Genomic DNA, 21,294 nt, shown 5'->3' with positions numbered 1-21,294 from the left:
ATACCACAGGCATCTGCTGAGAAAGGAACCAATGGCAACTCAGGGGGAAGGGGAAGTTTACAGATAGGAGGCATGGAAGCCAGATTGAACAACTCAATGGTGGAGCAGTTCTAGAATCAAAAGGGTCTGCTGTAAGGCTTGTGTTCCTGAGAATTTGACAGATTTTTGGATTTAGACTGCAGGTTCCTTCACGTCACTGGAAAAGAAGAGAGGATGAAATTGCTGCAGGCTGTGCAAATTGCTGACTGATATTGCAAAGACTCAAGCAGACTTTGCTAGAGCCTGTGAATAATCACGTGTTTCCCAGACTTTAAGGAGCTGTCATGCCCTACAGAGGGTTTGGAAACCATTCCATAGAAACAAAGAAGGATAAATGCTCTCAGAAAGAAGCCCATGGATGTGAGTGTATGGGTGCATGAATGATTATATCTTATACTTTTAATAGTAACAAGTACTAAATTTGGGGGGAGAATCCTGAAAATGTGGGCTGTAAACAAGTGTTATTCACAATTTTTTCCCAAGGATTATAAATTAGCTTCTGTATGTATATCTATATCATCTAGATCTAGTAAATGTTTTCCCCTTTAGTGATTTTTTTGCATCACTTTTGTTATCTGAGATTTAACTATGTATAATTATAGTTTTATATAAGATATATATCACAGTCCTGAAAACACTGGTCTATAATCCAGCAGAGAGGTTAGTGGAGGTACAGGAAAGGGGAAAGAAATATTAGCATAATACTTTCCCTACTTCTGTTACAAAGACATAAATGTCTGCACATTGTTTATTTTTATTGTTGTTTACCATGTTTATTACGGTTGTGTCTAGGAGTATACTAAGCATGGCACTGTACAAATATGAAGTAAGACACAGTCTCTGCCCCAAAGATCTTATAATGTGAATAGACAAGACAGATAAAGGGATAGAGACAGGGATAGGGTCTACAGTCTGAGTGAATAGTGCAAGGGTATCAAATATGTTTATTCTCGAATTTTTGTTTTCTTGTATTTTAATCCTTTCATGGGGTTATGTTAGGAGGAAAGCAGCAAGATGGAAAGGAAAGGGATGGAGCAAACAGTCAATACAATACAATACAATACAAAGAAGAGAACCTTCAGCTTTAAAAGTGTAGAAAACAGTCTGACCTTAGCATCCACCAATCCTTGCTTTCTGCTACTGCTCTCGGGGCTAAAGCTGAGTTAATTTTTTGTTTGTTTGTTTGAGAAATAGTGCCAAAATTTGACAAAAATGCAGCTTTGGTCAACCCAAAATAATTTGTGAAGTTGACCTGATTAGTTTCAGTGAGGAAAAAGGTTTTTAGAGCCAGCTTTGGAAAAGCGTGTGTGTGTGTGATCCTTTAGCCTAGTGGTTAGGGCAGTTGCCTGGGATGTGGGAGATCTAGCTTTAAATTTTCACTCTGGAGTAGAGACTTGAAAACAGATTTCACTCCTCCCAGGTGAGCAGCCTAACCATCAGGCCACAGGCTGTGTTGGGGTGAATTGCTCTTCATATCTCTTGCTGAAGCTGTTCCACTGTGTATAAATACATAAATATTCATTGAACCAAAGGACTGAGTGACTCTATAGCCTTGTGATTAAGGCACTCACCTGGAAGGTAGGAGATGTGGACTAAAAGCCCTCCTCTGAATCAGGCAGCGAAAAGATTTGAATCCACGTCATCTATCTCCCAAGTGAATGTCTTAGTTACCAGAATATAGAATCATTCTCCCTTTGGGTCACTTAATAATTATGTATATAAAGTGGAACAACTTCAGCAATAAAGATTGAGTGCAAAGATCGTCCTGGAACTCCAGAATACCCAGGTAGCTGGGATGCACACCTAGGCATGGTGCAATTTGACTTCAAGTCCCCTCGTGGTGGAGATTCAAACTGCAATCACCCACTGTAGCAGGGTGGACTCTTGCTCCGGGAGAGAAGGGGTTAAAACAGCCCTGGAAAGGGGCTGTGGCTGGAGCCAGAAGCCTGGGCTGATGGCGGGAGTGGCTGCAGCTGGGGGCCATGCCCCAAACTGAGCCACAAGGCTGTATAAGAAGGCCAGGGGAGCCAGAAGCAAAAAAGTCTCTCTCTGACTGGAGAGAGAAACAGGCCTGGCTGCTCAGGGACTCACCCCGGGGACCTGAAGGCAGGCAGGCAGGCAGGCAGGGCTGGGAAGCCCTAGGCCAGCAACTCCCTAGGCTGCAGGGCCTAATTTTAGGCCTGCAAGGTACTGGGCTTGCAGAGGGGCAGCTGGAGGGTGGGTAAAGGCAGCCAGGCCAAAACCCCTTTGCCTATGATGAGTGGCTGAGACTGCAGTCTGCCCGAGGGCGTGGGGCTAGACAATGACTGGGCAGTAGCCAATACTGAGGCAAAGTGGGGATAGTGGGGTGGGGTTCCCCTGGGAGAGGGGAGACCCAGTTAAAGGGGCACTGAGGTCCAGGGAGGGGCCTGGGGCCAGCAGAGGACAGGTGGATCACCGGCCTGCAGAGGGCGCTCTGTAGCTGGAATCTAGCTAATTCCCCGTAGCAACCAGCAGGGGGCGCCATGGGGGTGAGTCCACACGTCTACACCCACATTCCCAGAAAATGGGATGTGTGTGTGCCTGCTCACACATTCATTTTCTGAAGCTGACTGGGCTTTTCTCATTGGCTGATAAATTCCAAACATTTTTGGAACTGAACCAAGTTTTTTCTGATTTTATTTTATTTTTCTGGCCAAACTGAAAAATCAATTATTTACCCCCTTCTATTTCTCACTTCAATCTCTGCCTGGCTTCTCCCTGCAATTTCCATCCCAAAACTTCCAGAGTGGGCGGTGGGGGGTGTCTCCCCTGTATAGTTCTGAGTCCGAGGGGTCCTGGGCCTCATTTTACCACTTCCCTTCTCCAGTACAGCAATTCCTGCTTGAACTACTTTCTGCAGCTCCTCTTCTGGCCTTAGTTTCTGGCTGACTCCTCCTGGCATTTTTTCCCAAAGCCTACATATCCAGAGAGAGTGAGGAAGACAAATGGCTCTTAGTACCCACAGTGAGGGAGTCTCCCTTGCACTATTTTGAGATGCCCAGATAGTGGTCAAAGTCCAAAAGTCATCCCTGTTTCCTTTTCCTCTGCCGTTCATCCCCTAATAGGCTTCATCTAACTCTTTATAAACATCAGCTCCGAGAACGCTCCCACCCCACACACATTCTTCTCTATAACACCTCCTCCTGCCTCACCCCCATGTGCATGAAAAGTGTTGTCTGCTTCTCTAAGCTTGTTTCTTCCACAAACAGCTATCATCAGTGACTTGCTTCAGAAGCAGATCAGGCAAAGAGGTTTTTGCTAGTAATGTGACCTGATACCCTACTGGAGAATGTTGGTGGGTGTAGTTATTTATAGAATGAAACAGAAATTGAACTCTCCTTCATCTTGCTTGTGCAGCTTCATTTAAGCTCAGTTGAATATCCCTTAATATCCATAACATCAGTTCTCTTTCTAACTTGTTCCAGACTCTTATATTACTAATACTCCAAAATAACATGTCCAATGACCACCACCTCCTCTATTTGATATCTCATATGGAGCCAGGCACACGAGATTGGTTTCTCATTTCAAAACTCACATAACTTGGGGAGATGAATCCATATATATTTTTGATGGGAAAGCCCAATATAGGGTGACCAGACAGCAAATGTGAAAAATCAAGAAGAGGGGTGGGCGGCAATAGGAGCCTATATAAGAAAAAGACCCCAAAATGGGATTGTCTTTATAAAATCGGGACATCTGGTCACTCTAGCCCAAGAGAACATACATGTTGAAAAGAAAAAACAGTCCCAGGCTCAGAAAAAGACAGCAGATCTATTTGTTATAGGATCTCTCTCTCTCATTCATATATTCATGTATATGTATATGTGCTGTGTGTGGGGAAGTCATGAACTAGAAGGGATGCTGGAAGTCACTGGGAAGCCTGCTGGTAGATTGTGATATAGAAAGGATGAGTTGCTTATCCAATCCTGTAAAAATTGCACATTTGGCTTGAGGATCAGTTTGATAGTTAGTCAATTCTTATTTTTTAAGGTTTGGGGTCTGGATACTTTTCAATATAATATAGTGACAGAGCGCACTATGGGGGTGTGATTTCTAAAATGCATTACTGTGTTGGGCACTAGCTGGTCTGGGTAGACCCTGCTGGTGCACAGTAAAAGTTCCCTAGTCAGCTTCAACGTAGCTCTATTTGAACAGTACTATTTTAGAATACCAGTGATAATTTAATACCTTTTACATCTCACTGCTGTCATAGAAAGAACATATGCACAATAATCTTCATGTCCCCTAGACATAGATAATTGTCATTAATACCTTTTAGCCTAGTGAGAGATGCATGACCGTCACTATTTTTGGCGGATAAAAAGACAAGCAAAGCATGACAGACAAAACAATTAAGCAAAGAACACAATGGGAGAGATACTGTCACCTCTATTTATGTTGATTTAGATCTTGCTCCATGGGCAGCCTCTTTGAGGGATCATTATTTTTGCAAGCCCTTGTGTCCAGGAGCGAGGGTTATGGAGAATAAAGAAAGAACTCTGGGGGGGGGAAGAGCTGCTGCTCCCTGTAAAAAGTTAAAACATGTCCTTGGTCCTCTCCCAGTACTGTAGCTTGCTTTCTGCATTCTTTTAGATTTCAGTTTGCTTTATAGATGGCTTGCAGAGGCAGAAGGAAATACAAAAACATCTTTTCAATAAAATATTCCATCCTAGAATGGACTCTGTTTGCATTGGGATAAAAACTCACTGCTTGAAGCACACAGAAAATAAATAAATAAAACAAAATCAATATTAGAACAGGCTCTTCTCTGTGTTCTCTTTTCTGTGCAAATCTCTGTGTTGTCTGCTGTTTACTTTAATATGTAATATTCAGTTCTGTCTTATCCATTTATTTCTCTTGCACTCCCAAGAAACAGAACAGTGCTCCCGACTTTTTCACTTTAAAATGCAGTCTAAAGTACATATCAATATTACCACTAGGGTGGGTCTAAAATATACAAGCCAGCAGGCTGCAGTAAATGCCAGGGAAATTTTGTGGTGGTCTAACTTTAGAAGGTTTGGTGGTCTTATTTAGTAAAACTGCTGCATTTTGAATGTTTGTTTGAACTTCATTTAATTAGCCAAACCTTATTGGTAAGCAAAATTTAGAACAGGCTCTCTCCTTTGAGATTACTCAGGTATTTCCTGCTAATGGATCAACTAGAACTAGAGATTAATGAACCCAAGAAATAATAGTAATTGCGAAAAGTAAAACCTAGACAACCAGTTTTGAACCTGTATAAATTTGTCTTTGGTATGTGGTTTGCATTTGCTCCAGTTAGTCTGAATGAGTTTACCTATGTCTAATTGGAACCTCAAATGTGCTTCAATAACTAGACCTCATACGGTAAAATTTCAAAAGTGCCTAAGTGACTTAAGAAGCCTAAGTTCCATTCTCAGAAGCGTACAAGCTATTTAGCTTCTAAAACCTCTAGATACTGTGAACACATGAGCCTCCAAATCTATAGTATATGTGCTTAATGTCAAACATTGACTTCAGTGGGAATTAAGCATGTGCTTGAATACCTTAGTGAGAGAGAGAGGCATCTTAAATGCCATAGTGAGAGAGAGTTGGAGGCACCTTGATGCTTACACTGGAATCTTGTACAATAAACAGTAACTTATTTAAAGATGGGCCCTAAACCAGAACCACAAATCTGAAGAGCCACAAACATTGAAAACATTTGTAAGAAGAACTGTACCACAACCTTGCAGCTCATATCCGCTTGTTTATTAGCTACTGTAGTTTTGTAAGCTTACCTTGGTTCAAAACAAATTTTAAATAATGAGGATAGTAAAATGAAATGATAAGGACAGGGTAAGTGATGGGATTGATCTTGTCATCTCTAGATTTTCTTTGTCTCATTGTTTCTGCATCCACATTTTTCCTTCAACATTTGTAGACAAGTTCAGCAAAAATAGCACTCTTGTTTTTTACATGGGTTTCTAATTTGATCCATTAAATCAGTGTTTGATTTGGCTTGTGAACATACACCTAGAAATGGGATTGAATCAAATAACTTCTACCTTCCTCACAAATTCTGGGGAAGCTTGGATACAGCACTGAACATTGCTTCTCAAGTCTATTTCTATAATCTGTACCAAGTGGGTCGCAAATATAAACCCTCCCAAACACCTTTTAATTGGTTACTGTGTTTCTATCATGTTGTGTGATATTTACTTAGAGCATGGGTATTCAGAGTCTGATGACGGCTCAGCATCAAAGAGCTTAGGTGATTATACTAACATGAGTTCTTTTCCCTCTCATGCGTTGCTATAGCTCATCCTCCACCCAACTCTGCTAGCTTTTCTCTCCTGCAACTCTAATACCTAGTCTAAGTATCTAACTTCTCCAAGTTGTGCCTAATGACACCTTTTTATCTCTTCTACCCCTTCTTTCTATCCTCCATAGCCCCCCACCTGCATATTTCTGTGTAAAATTGACAATAAACCCATTTACCTACTCCATTTCAGTAACTTAGCAAGTCTAGCTGGTTGTTCTGTATTTGCACTGGCTATTGTTATCAAATCTTACAGTTTCTGCATTCTTCGAAATTTGTTGAGCCTCTGATCCTGCGAAGGATCCTGATATCACAAAAATCTGAGCGCAGTAGAGAGCCCAGCAAAGACTCCCCTAATAGACTTAGAAGGATGATCAACTGAAGGTAAAGATGATCTGTTCAGGCAGAGAAGTGGAATTTTGAATCACAAAGCTTTAATGAACTGTTCCAAACATGCAAATCCAAAAGGGTTATGGATCATCCAGAATCACTTAATAAATCACCAAAATCTGAATAGAAGTTTGTTGCTCCTTTTTCACAGAAATAGAGGATGATCTTTTTAAGTGTCCAACCATCCCACTATCTTTACAATTAAAAAACTCACTATTTTATCTGGACAAGGTGAAAAGAATATGGAGTGGGTAGAAAAGGGTGGATGAGATGTTCTCCCCATGAAAAGTTCTAAAATTTCAGTATATAAATAATGATTGGCATTTTTTTTTTTAAATATCTCCTCTGTTCTGTTATGGTCTAAATACTGTGCCATGCTACTCTTATACATCCCTGCTGCTTGCAAGCCACCACTTACGATTAGACAAAAATGACATATCACATTAGTTAGCCACACCTGTCTCATTCTATAGCTGCTTCTGGCTAACTGGCAGCCCCTGTTCTGTCTTCATGTTACACAGGAGACTTCATTAGAAAAGACTCCATTCTAGTTATTTTTCAAATATTCTCTATTAAATCTAGGTAGAAAAGTGTGAGTGCACTCCACTACATGCTTATAGAATTTCAACATGTTCTGCAAGATATGGGTGAAGCTATGAAGATCAAAGTTGCTGCAGCATACATAGGAGCCAAGATCTTACAGGCAGAAATGTCATAATTCAGATTTACTTTATGCCTTGTCATCTGGCATGACATTCTTGTTGAAGTTAACCATAGCAACAAGCTGTTGTCTAGAAATCTCAGCTGACATTATGTGTCCGTCACGGTGACTGGTGCTGCTAACAAATGTTGCTGCAATACAGGAAAATGGCTTTGAATGTGCATTAGCAGATAATTCTGAGCTAGAAGCACTGCATATGAATTTCCTCTTAAGCAACTGAAAAATTAAGATTCTCTGTACCACCACCAAAGTCAGAAACACTCAGATAATAGCATACAGATTAACTTTAGAAAAAGTGGCAACTCTTTTCCTGCAGTCATGGTTTTGAAATATCACCTAATGAGAAACTTTTTAAAAAAATAAACAGCCAGATCCACAGGTCTTCCAGTCGAGCCATTTTTTGCAGCTCAGATGACACAGAAAAACCCCAGAGATGCACTAATAAGGCAGACAGGGATTTCCATGACATAGGGGAATCCCTGTGTGGTATCTTGGTCACCCATTCCTATGCTTCAACTGCTAGTTTGCAAATAGGAGAAGGTACGGGCAAAGTGCCTGGCACTCTGGCAATCCCCAACTGGGAGAATGGTCCCTGGAAGGCTGTTCCTGTCAGTATATTTTTTTGGACATCCTGCTATTAGGCTGCCAAGTTAGGAAATTTTTGCTTGTGTCTCTTTGGTATATGTGCAGTGACCTCATTACCCATTACACCTTTTATAGTACTGGTACCCATGCAATGACATTAAGGGCATTATCGTTGAATACATGGATGGAAAAAGGCAGAAGAAAAACACCACTTCTTTATACTGGTATATCCAGACAAAAGAATCATTCTAAAACTGTGATAATCCCTAGAGATTAGTTGCTGAGGACAGAAATACCAAAACAGCTTTGTTTCCAACAGTGTGCACAGCATCCTTATGATATATTTCTTGTCTGTGATAGTCCCACTTATATTTTTCCTTTCTACACATAATTTATAACTCCACATTCTGTGGAGATAGGATGTTGCCTAATTTGTCTAGGTTTTCAAAAACACTAACAAATTAATAGATTTCCTTCTCTGCACTGTTTTATGAGTAAATGCTGATTTTACTAAATCAGAGTGGCAAGCTGTGAATGATTTATGCAATTAAAACTCTCTAGCTAGTGCAAAAAAACAACCAACAGATCTTGGAAACTACTCTCATTGCCTTATTTGTGTCATGGAAACAGACACAGAAACATTATTCTGCTGATTTGTAACCAGGATTCCTTGCATGCCTATAAACAGCAAAACCAAACTAAGAAGTCTATGAGACACACTCGAGTAAGGGATGATGTGGAGTTATCCTACTCCTGGTGGATCTCTAGGGGGTGTCAGCTCCAGAGTTAACAGAGGTGCATGACCTCTATGCTAATGCCTAGGGTGAAAGGTTTGCTCTGCTCCTCAGCTGGTTAATTCTGTCTGTCTATCTGTGAGCTTTGCTTGCAGAACTAGACACTAGAGCCAGTGCTTCAGGCACTCCCTAAGCTCCACATAATGGCCCCAACCCATTTACATAATTAAAGGTCAAAATAAATATTTTGAATTAAACTCAGCCAGTGCTGTGTAGGGAGCCCTTGATGTGAAAATCTTTTCAATAACAGAAACTCTATACTAGTTTCTGCTTGTGAATGATTTCTAGATGTAGGCCAACATACCATATATCAGTCTAGCACTGAGGTTTCAAAAGCATAAATAATTATCTGGTGCAAATGGAAAAAAAATGTTCTTGGCCACATACATTGTGAACTTGTGTTACAAACGAAGGCCACACCCTTTTCATCAGAATCCACAAGTTGTTTTTCCAACCTACCAACTTTCTTATCCAGGTAAAGCTTTGAACCTTCACCCCACTGTATCAATGACGAGGACATAATGGAGAGACAAAACTGAGTTGTCTTAGAATAGCAAACACCATACAGACGATAACCCTCTTAGCAGCTCACAACCCGACTAGCCAGACTGACTCCTGGGGTGAGGAGAATGTCTCTGCTCTAAATTATTAGGTGACAGTAGGCCTGCTCTAGCCTGGTTCCACTACCATAAGCCATTTCCTTATTGAGATGGGTCTTTTTGAAAGTACTTTACAAACATAAAGCTGACTCATAAATTCTACAGAGAGAGAGAGTGCTTCAATCTGACTTGAAAATATATTTTGAATATTTCAGGTGACTGTTTTCCACCTAACTTTAGATTTCAAGTCAATGGGTTCATGCAGGATTGAGCTAATACACACTGCCCGAACCCCGTCCAATTACAGACACTGACGTTACATAGCCAGTAGCGTTGGGGTATATTTTGCGTGGTACAAAGCACAAAACACTCACCATTATATGGGAAAAAAATCTCTGTTCCAAAGGAAGTAATGAATGCAATCTTACCTTATGTATGTGTTTTCCTGAGTATTGTTACCATGCAACCCAGCGGTTGTCTGAAGCACTGAGCTGAATTAGTATAATATTCAGTTCTTTGTGATCATCTTTAATACTTAAAAATAAGACTATCCTATCTTAATAAAATGTGAATTTCTGATCCTTTGTTGGCTGTACTGTTTTGGACATTCTCTATTCTTTTTCAAGATAAAGACAGATGTTTTAATAGCTTTGGCATTAATCCTAAATAGGACTGCATTAACACCAGCCTGCTATTTTTTAAAAAGTGATGATAACCACACACTTCTAAGTGATTTGTACCAAAAGCCTTTTTTTAAAAAAAGAAATCTTCCAACAATCCATTGTGCTGTCAAATGTTAATCCCCTCCAAGAGAAAAGGGGGGATGAGGTCATATGTTTTATTGAACCAACTTCTGTTAGTGAAAGAAACAAGCTTTCAAGCTCTATGGAACTTGCCCGCTCTCTCTCTCTTTCTCTCTCTCTCTCATTCAAAACCTTGTGTCTTTCAAAAAAAGAAACTGGTCCAATAAAACATATTATCTCACTCATTTTATCTCTGTCATATCCTGGAACCAACATGACTATAACAACACTACAGTCCCCTCTGAGTTATGCACGTCTTATGTCACTTCATTTCAGTTTTAAAATCACATTGCAAACAGTTTGTCCATTGTTAGTGCTCACAAAATTATAAGTGTTTACAGGTAGACCACTTTCCTGTCATTCAGGTCAGCTAGGGAAAAGGTCTTGCTTATTGTATTGGGAAATACAAATATTTGGGGACACAGGGCCTCATGGAGTTGACATTGATTATTCTTTGTCTCAGTTTCCCTAACAATGGGAGGCAGCACATGCAGTGGAAGTGGGAAGATAGGACCCAAAGGACTTTTATTCCAAGTTCCTGGGGAAAATGCCAAACAGCTGTACCCAATTTTTAAAAACTCATGTAAAGAGGACAGTGCATTAGGAAGGGGGCTGCTGCTGAGGAGACAGAAATTACTTGCCAGTTCCTGAAAGAGTACTGTGTCTTATGATTATACTTGTATCCAATCATACTGTTCCATGCTATACTGAGTAAAGCAATTTTGTTGGCAAAGTTAAGGCTATTGTCACTCATGTCCACTATCCCATTTTACATCAGCCATGATGCTCTTTTGTTGTCAATTTCATCGCTAAGTCTATTGCTATGCAAAGAGAATTGGTGAACAACACATCACCTATCTCCAGTCACAATATCAAGCCACTCACACAGGCCTGTACCCAATTTTACTGTGCATCTACTTCCATCATATAAATTCCTTTCTATGTTGATCAACTTGTCCCATAGCTTCTAGCAATACTCCACAAGATCCCTGTATGGATACTGTCAAATGTTCTCTCAAAATCAGTGAAGTAGATTAAGATTGGTTTTAAGCTGTAGCATTAGTTTTTTCAATGATCGGTCAAAAAGTGAATATCTGTTCACAACATGGTCTGCTTGGATGGAACCCAGCCTGTTGTTCTTGTAATATTTCATCCACTGCCTTCTTTATTCTATTCAGCATAATGCTGCTTCCCTGGACTGATAGCAGCACAATGCCTCTCCAGTTTGTGCCATGATGCCACTTTATCAGGTTCATGGCACTTCTTTTACACATATTTCATTAAAGTTTTGTTAGCTGCTCATTCAGAATTCTTTCCAATCCCCACCATCTTCAGTGCCTCTATTTGACTTCTGTCAGCCACAAGAGTGTTCACCTGTTTGAGAACTTTGATGGCTGCCTTAATTTCATGGGGTGTTATTGGTCTCCCTTCTATTTCTAATTCAGTATTTACATTTTTTCTTGCATCTGTGTCTGATTGTCCACTCTGGACAGCTTAATATTCAGTGGAAATATTCTTTCCATCATCTGGTTTGTTCATGTGTTTTCAGTATCTGTCCATGAAAGTCCCTGATAGGCATCACCTGTAATGGTCTGGTTCTTCCGCAGTGGGCCATTGAAGAGGATGGAAGAAAGATGCATGAATTGCATCTGGAACATGAGCACGATTGTGGAGCATAAAACTCAAAGGCAAAAAAGGAAAAGTGCAAGTCACAGGCATAACTCTTGAGGGGTATCCAAAATATAGAGAAAAGGACAAAGAAATAGAGAAGATATGCAGACAACATAGGGTTTCGGAGAAGGCTGCAAAGGCAGAAAAAGCAGCACATAGGAAAGATTTCAAGTAGCCTTAAAGACTAGTGAAAGACCTCCCTAATATAAATTTGCTCTCTGCACAATTGCCATGAAGCACCTTCTGAGAAGGAAAAGGCCTTTAAAATAAGAAGTGTTCATCACTTTAAACTTCAAATTATAGCTCTGATTTTCAGGGGTAATGACTACCCATATCCCCCATGACTTTACTGGGAATTGAGTGCTCACCACCTCTGAAAATCAGACTAAATTTATTTATATGCATGCAAGGATTTGAAGTGCCTAACTTCAGATGAGTTTGAACATTTTTGTCTTGATTTGTGATTTGCAAGTACAATCAGGCTAAGCGTATTAAATACAATGTAACTGTAATATTTGTGCTGTCAAAATTGTACCTATGGTTATTTACAAGCTCAAAATCATAAACGGCATATGAAATCAGTTTTAGTGTATGATGGTTAATTACTTATTACTGATGCAATAGTACAGGTCTAGGAAAGAGAATTACTGGGATCTATATCATAGATTCATAGACTCTAGGACTGGAAAGGACCTCAGAGGTCATCGAGTCCAGTCTCCTGCCCTCATGGCAGGACCAAATACTGTCTAGACCATCCCTGATAGACATTTATTATATCCATCTCTGCTACTGACTCTTTGTGACCTTAGGCAAAATTACTCAATCATTCTCTGTTTATCCATCTGTGCCTCAGTTTACCTTTTATATTTCAACTTCATCAGATGTTTCAAGGTTTAATTAATTAATGAATTGCTTTCTTCTGCACTGGTGAGCATAGGAATCATTTTCCAACTACCCAAATAGCCAGGTGGAATATTTTCATACTATACAACAGTGTACTAGAAATTATTCCCAGATAACTCAATGGCTTGCAGGCACATGCAGTATTTGTGAAGGAACTTGATCCACTAGAAGAGGAGCATACCCTCCATTCCCCAGTGCTTCCTTCTAGAATATACTTTGGAATAGACCATTTTCCCCTGCCATTTCAAGTATGGTGTTGAATTTCAATTATAGGTGCCAAAAATTACTTTGAAGGGCCAGTGACTCATTGTCAAAGTATAATGCAGCAGCCAGGGTTGGGAGGTACTTACCACTACCTGCCCTTAGCATGAAGCAGTCTTGGTGAGAGCTTGCTTTTATGAAGCAAATTTGCTTTTTCCTTGTTATGTGATGGATGCTGAGGTGTCTTTTCTCCCCAAACACAGTAGAGCAAAACTTTGAAGTGCATCTCAGGATAAGGTTCTCTTCCCATTATGTTTTTCTCTTCCTGTTAGTTTCTTTCTGAAGGTCTTACAATGCTTTATTTGCATACAATTCAGACTAGTGGAAGGAGACCCACTGTGAATGAGATAATACTCAGTGTACAGGCATCAGTGCTGAGTTTCTAATCAGCTGGGGGGCTCCCTCCACACCTCCACCCAGATCCTGCCCCAACTCCACCATTTCCCCTAAGGCCCCACCACCACCTTGCTTCTTTCCACCCCTGCTCTGCCCCTACCCCACCTCCAGTTCCACCCCCTTCCCTGAGCGCTGTGCCCTCGCTCCAGTCCCCTCCCCTCCAGCACCTCCTGACGCCACGAAACAGGTGATCTGTGGCAGGCAGTGAGGGCTGGGAGGGTGAGGAGGCGCTAATTGGTGGGGCCCACCAGCAGGCAGGAGGTACTGGGGGTTGCGGGAGGTTCCAGTAGAGGGGCTGCCGGTGGGTGCTCAGCATGCACTATTTTTTCCCCATGGTTGCTCCAGCCCAGAGCACCCATGGAGTCGGTGCCTATGTGTACATATAAAGAGAGAAATAAACATTTCTTGTCTGACAGACCTATTTTTCACCTTTTGTTGGGGACCAGTACCTAACTACAGACTTTAAGAATATATTTTCAGTATAAATACATAGCTCCTTACACAACATCTGTACATGGATTTCACTGATGACTGGTGTGACACCAACTTTCAATTGAGACCTCACATGTCATCATTTGGTGAACTAGAATGTACCTACCAGACCCAGCAGTGCAGTGTAACCTCTATCCAGTGCCCTTTGCCAGTTGGCACCAAGAGTCACCTGGGTCACAATAATGCACAACATTAAATATATGTGCACTACATGGCCTGCAATTTATTTATATACCTAGCTGATTTGAAATGAGTTTTCAAAAGACTCAGTGTTTTAGTTGATACAGACCTGGAAAGTACAGATGGCAGAAGCCTTTGTTTACCAGCGTGTATAGACAGACACCCTTCCTCTTCTTGAGCTAGCATGCAGAAATAGCCATGAATCTGCTGGTAGCATGAGCAGTAGCTTGGGCTAACTGCCTGTGAGTAAACCGGCCAGGACCCTCTGGGTACATACTCAGGCACCTACCTCAAGCCACTGCACATGCTACTCTAAGCTATGCAGCTATTTTTAGCATGCTAGCTCAAGCAGAACTTGTGTGTGTCTGTTTACCCATGCTGAGAACAACATACCCAGCTGCAGTGCCGCTATATCCTTAAAGCCTTGTATTCTACAGTATAATGAACTGGGCTTTTTATTTTATCTTACAGAAGAGACAGATGTACTGTGAGGTCAGTCATGGAAAATACACAGCTACAGCTTTGTAGACAGAAGTTGCTGAACAGAAATTAGATAAATATGGTTTCTGATTAGGACGGACTGTTGCAGTTAGATGGGGTGCTTTATAAAATCACATGCTGTATTTAGCCATAACAGAACAAGGGACGGACACAGTAACAGTTGATAAGCTGTGGAGTCGCTGTTCTTAATTGTCAAGTGCTTAGCAGCTAGCTGAGAACCACAGAAAAATAGCACACACAGAAAGAGAGTCTATAATCTATCTATAAACAGAGAGTGCCCCTATAATAACTTGTACACACAGAATGTGGGTCATGTGTGTAAAATTAAATAATATTAAAACATGTGAAGAAATATGAGCTAATTAAAAATAACTACTATGGTTTGAAATGGAGTAAGCGTGGTGTAATGCACAGGACTAGGATTCAGGAGATTTGGGTTCTTTTGACAAGATTTGCTATGGGCTCACTCGGAGACCCAGGCCAGTCACTTAACATGCTTGACTTAGTTTTATGCAGATAATTAAGACAACATTTATCTGTCTCATAGAAGACTTCTATGTTTATATTTGTAAAGTGCTTACAGATCCTCAGGTAAAAGGCTCTATAGAAGTGTAAGATACTATTAGTTATTATAAATCACGACTGACTAAGCTGTTGGAATTTTTGATAAGGTAACAGAGAGAGCAGTCAGTGCTGAAGCCACTTTTGTTTTATGAAGAGAGCTGACACTGAAGCAACAAGATCATGATCAAGCACACGTTGTGAGGGAAAATGTGTATTGTTCAGTGTATAATATGAAGGAGGACTTTGATCTTACATTTTAATGTATGTACAGTTGTACATGTAAAAAGAGAGAGAGAATGGTATGTTGTGTTGAAATTTGAAAATGACGTAAAAGTCAATAGACCAGCAAAGGAGACCACAGGCACAATGGCATTGTTTGAACATAGTACATGGGGAGAGGCGGGATAGACAAGATGACCTCCTGAGGTCCTTTCCATGCCCACCTTTCTATGTGTCTGATAGTGATCTGAGATATAAAGTGAAAGTTTTTAGTGTATCCCTGTTCTAGATTTGTTTCAGCCACATTTGAAATTGTCTTCTGCTTCAGAGCATATGAGACATTTACATTTTTTTTAATAACAGCTGCAAAGAAGCTTGCAAGTCAACAGAATGAGTCCAAAAGACTCAAGGACTTGCGAAATCTTCTAGTCTTTGAACATGAGCATTTACCACCTTTATATTTTAAATTTAAATTATGCTAAAAGATAAATGACTCATCAGACAGGGTTAGTAAATTTCCGTAGAAACATTATCACTAAAATATTTGGAGAAAGCATATACCAAATGAACATTTGTTCAGGAAACATAAGATAAACAAAGGAGTTATGGTGGACAGACCCATGAAACAATATGTTCACTGTAAAGAGTTTGAAGAGCCACCACAATAAGCCATATTTATCTCTGATGTAACTCTCTTGACTTCAGTCGAGTTACACCAGGGATTAAATTTGACCTAGTAATAGATAGCATGTAAATGGGGCACATGTATCAAATTGTTGTGGTACTCTAGAAGAGGCCTGTTAGATCATCTTTGTAAAATTGTGTCCAAACAACAAGGCAAAAAGGACCAGATGAACAGAAGATTAATACAAGGGTTTGGAGACCTATCACATGCAGGAAGACTGGAAAAGCTGGGATTTTACTTACTGATTAAAACACCGCTAAAGGTGGGCACTGACTGATGTTTCCTAGATGCTAAGGGAAGCAGTGGACCTGTTGAATTAATACTACATCATAGGACTTTGAAACATAAACTGTGAATAATGAAAACAGAAGGGAAAAATCAATGCAAAACAGTTCCATAGAGAGGCTGGTGAAATAACAGTACAAAATGGAGGCAACAAATCTGAGGAAACGCACATGAAGTTATATACATATACTTTTATTTGCATTTGTTAATATATCGATTTCCACCAAACTGGTGAGGGCTGCTCATGTTCCTCTTCTATGAAAACACAATACAGTCCTGCCACTGCTTTTGGCTCATTTCTCAGTCTGTGCTTTGCAGTGACATGCTCTTTTGATAAATAATGATGTTCAAAGCAGAGGCAGAATGCAGCAGGCTGGCCTGACTTCCTTGACCATGGAATAGAGAAGCATACCCAGAGGTTGTACCACCAAGTTTAGGATTTGGATGGAGGAAGAGAAGCAGTTCAGGGGATATAAAATGTCTGTAAAATATGTTTTAAATATTTTGTTTAGGAAAGATGCAAGCTTGGAGAGGTTCAGGGACTGGGAAGAAGGGGGAATTGAAGGAGTAATTATATATAATTGCAGTATATAATTCAATTAATAGATATCTCTGTGTGCTTTATACAGGTCCAGGCAGGGTGTGGTTCCTGATAAACCAGAAGGCCAAACTGGAACTCAGTCTGTGTGGAAGCTGTTTCTTTGTATCTGTAATTGTAGATACTTTCTTGAATAAATGCCTTGTATCAAGGAAGACCCATGAGTCCAAGACAGAGAAAGTGAGAGTCAGAGGATGTAAAGAACATGGGGAAAGATGAGAAAGGAAAGAGAGAAAAAAGGTTTTCAATAGAGAATATAAAAATTTAATGCAAAAGGAGAAAAGAGAACAATGAAAATAATTAGTGTGTTTAAATAAAGAGTTTAAATAATGTTTCAGCTGTACATCCAGCAGTATTATCACTATGGAGAAGAATAATGTTTAGATGCTGATTCTAGGAGCTGGTGGCCCTTGGAGAAATCTGGATGCTGTCAATAGAAGAGCAGGGCTCTACTAATGCTATAGGAAAAAGACACTTTTTACTCACATGGAGTTCAAAGCATGTTTATCTTTCAGCAAAGTAAAAAACTAATCGGATTCAGCCTTTCAGCTCAAGAAAATCTTCAAGAGAAGATTTTACTCATATGCGATTCAAAGTGCATTTATCTTTTAGCCATATACAAACAGCTCAATCCAGTATTTGAACTAAGTGACCTTCTTCAGGGAATTAGGAGCATTGAGCAGCAGAAGCATAGTTCAAAAAGACACTCAGTGCCAAGCAGAAGTTTGCCCGGCTGACAGCAAGATTCCCCACAGCTGAGAACATATAGATGATGTGAAATCAACTGTGGGGAATCCTGCTGATTTGGGGACTTGCATCTGTTTGGCACTGTGAATCTTTTAAATCTAGTCTTTTATCTTGGTTTTTGCACAAGGCTCATAATACCCTTAAGAAGGCTAAAATCTTTGATTCGGCTTTGCTTGTGGGTAAAAATTTAAAGATTCTTGTTTTGAACTACATGTGAATACAACCTTCCCATAACAGAGGCGTACTGTTCAGACTGAGAATACTGGTAGCACTGTAATTAAAAAGTGAAATGGAGAAAATGAGAGCGGTAATGCAGGAAATACAGTGAAAGTAATATAAATATGTTGGAAAAAAGAATAAAAAGAGATAGTGGTAGGTTATATTAGGAAAAACTAAACAAAGTTGTTTTAAGTATTACTGATAAAATACTAAATACTAAAACTGCATAATATGAAAAATTTTTAAAAGAAGGGTTCATAAAAAGACATAGAAAGAAAGTGACACACAGTATTAATTATTTTTCTCTTATTTGCAAGAGGAGTGTAAAATGGTTTATGACATTCATAATAGATATATTCTTTTTCTAATATTTTCTTCTTGTGGTGTACTGAGTGCTTTTGTTTGAAACTAGATGGATCACTTGCAAACACTACCTACACATTTTCTAATACTAATTAATAATAATGTAGCTGTGATGCAAACCCATAGCTGAAGTTTGAACATGCCCATCAGCACTGTTGGTTCACTGGAATCTAGAAGTGGGAAGCAGTTTCAATATTCAATATTCCTGCAATAATCTGTCTGTCTGTGTTCCTCTGGTATCTATCAACCCAGCTTCTCATGGCCACTTTTAAAACAGTGCTATAATGATCCATTTGGTTCACAGAAGAATGAGACTTGTGCCAATAATTGTTGGAGTTACAGAAGGTAATAAAGTACTACCTCATTGCCTGCCAGGGACAGACAGACAAGAAAATTGTCAAAGGGAGAGTGGGGGGAATATTCTCCTCTGGATCAGAAAAGTAAACAAAAAATTGCCCCTCTGTTTCTCCCTTAGAAAACAAATGAAAATAATTTTTGAGAAGGGCTAAACCTCCTGATGACATGAGAGAGACTCAGACAGTGAGAGAATAGAGAAAAAATATTATTACTTGGATTGTGCATCTCTCCCAAAGACCCAGGCTAAAAGTGAAAATAGACTATGAACAGCAACCTATTAACATCTGCAGACATATGAATAGAGCAGAAATGTTCACAAAAGGTTCTCCACATAGTTTGCAAACAAACCAAAATCAAGCAGCCTACTGCTTGTTTAGGAGGCAGTTTGATTTTTTAATTTGATTTAGTATTAGGCCATATAGTGATATATTTGAGCACTTTTTTTAAATCTCTGACATATCTAAAATCCTCAAAATGTGTTCAGATCTGAATACAATTTTCTGTAATTTTAAGTTTCCATTCCTAAAGTTCACATAGCATAGCACAACTATTTCTATTAGCAACAATATATTACTGTTTTTCCATACACTGGGATTGCCAACAATTTCTCATCCATACCTGTTTTTTTCTTCAAGTTATTTAGATGACATTTAATCAAGAATGGGTCACCATTTTTATACATTGACTCCAATCCAATGCTTTACTCATTGATTTTATTTATGATTTCAGTTTCTTGCTGTGAGCTTGTTTTCTTGTGACTCTTATTTATATTGCTTCTATTTACCCACATTTATTTCTGTCACATCTCATCTTTTTTCAGTCAGCACTTTTCTTTGAGCTTCTCTTGCATGTCTCTTTTGCTGTCTCCATCCACAGTTTACATAATCTGTGTTTGGCTTCTTAACTACCTCCATCTTTTTTACAGTCTCCAGCTGGAGCCACTACGGTTGCATTTCATTTGGATTCGGCATCTTTCCTGCAATCTAACAAATCTTCTTTGCTGTTACCCAACAGTTTCTGACTTGCAGATGGCTCAGCAGAAAGGGTAAAATTTTTCATTTTATTTCCATCTTGAATTGACGCTTTTATCTTCTGGATTGTTCTGCACATTATCACCTCCACATGTGCAATCATTCTCCTCTTGGCATTTCTACTTGTAGCTTCAACTGGATGGTAGATTTAATTCCATCTTTTGTATATTTTCTTGAGTAGTATACAGATAAGGAAGATGCATTATTCATCTCGCATTGCCCTGTCGTCTAGAAGAGGTTTTTTTTTAATCAGTCTCATTTACTTTCCAGGATTTTGTTTGTTTCTTGCTTGGAGCAGTGTCCAAGTTCCATTGCTCCATTCCCACTGCTATAGCCACTTGTCAGAGTCTCTGCTCTTTAGCCTCCTGTTTCTAGTTGCTGTGTCAATCCACACCCTTATGGTCCCTGCTAAGAGACTGGAGACTTCCTAAAGAATAGTGACCATGGGTCTTGAAGTACAGCTGTACTGTAAAAACAATATGGTATGACTTCCACACACTTTGCTTAGTTTATAAGACAAACTATGTTGTTGTTCTAATTGCCAGTACAGTCAGCTCAGTCTGAGATTAGAAACTCAAGCTGTGTTCTGAAGGCCAGATTTAGATCTGGATCTACTATTGGATTCCAGACTTCAGCTTTACACTGGTGTGAGATAAGAATCTAGTCGAGTGTCTTGCATCACCACCAGTAATAAAGATTCTTCAGTCAGCTTTTTGTTATCACTTTTGTTGATAAGCTTGTTGTGGAATGCAGTCTAGCACATTCATCCATAGCTGTATTGTCTCTGTATTGTCATCCAGACTAAAAACTTGGGGGATAGAACAATAGATATGGGAGTAGATATGTTGAATAAGATGGTGCAATTTTTACAGTCACTCTTCTTATTACAAACACACTTGACTTAATTTGCCATTGAAGTGTAGTCACTTCTGGTATGAAAGGAAAACAGCCCAGAAACTAGCACACAATCGAATGCATAACAGTGGGAGTTAGTAAAATGTTGGCCAAGGACATGAAAACAAACCCATACTATTGACAATAAGAAGCAAGGGATCATAAATACCTAAGCAGAGTGGATGTGAACTCTACATTTAGGGGCTCATCCAAAAGACCTTGTGGATAGATTAGTTGGTGGTGTTTGAATTTGGGCAGTTCTCCATCCCTAAAAGCAACAATGATCTAAAAGATATCATAAAAGACACTGCACCAGTCCTTACACCTTGCCTGCTGTTAAACAACAAGCAAACAAACAAAAAACCCTAAACGCCTAACTGGACTCTCCAGTCTTAGGATAACAACACAAAGCTCTTCCAGAAGGGTGTCTGAAACAAACTGTTCCCAGAAATTAAGCACAACACTCCCATTTTGCCAAGGGATAGTAGACAAAGCTGCTGCATGCTTGGTTTAATTAAAAAAAAACCCTCCCTCTCTAACAGATTAAAGCCCCAAGGATTCTGAGCTCAATGAACTTCTTGTAGGTCTATATGGGGAGAAGTTTAGCTTCTACCCATCAAAGACTTGCATCTCCTTGAACCTGCTCCCTAAATGAGCATCCATGGTCAACAGCTTCTCCAACAATGGATAGTA

The sequence above is a fragment of the Gopherus flavomarginatus genome, chromosome 3 (assembly GCF_025201925.1).
Source record: "Gopherus flavomarginatus isolate rGopFla2 chromosome 3, rGopFla2.mat.asm, whole genome shotgun sequence".
Classification (NCBI taxonomy): Eukaryota; Metazoa; Chordata; order Testudines; family Testudinidae; genus Gopherus; species Gopherus flavomarginatus.
Note: the sequence above shows the minus strand (reverse complement) of the source record.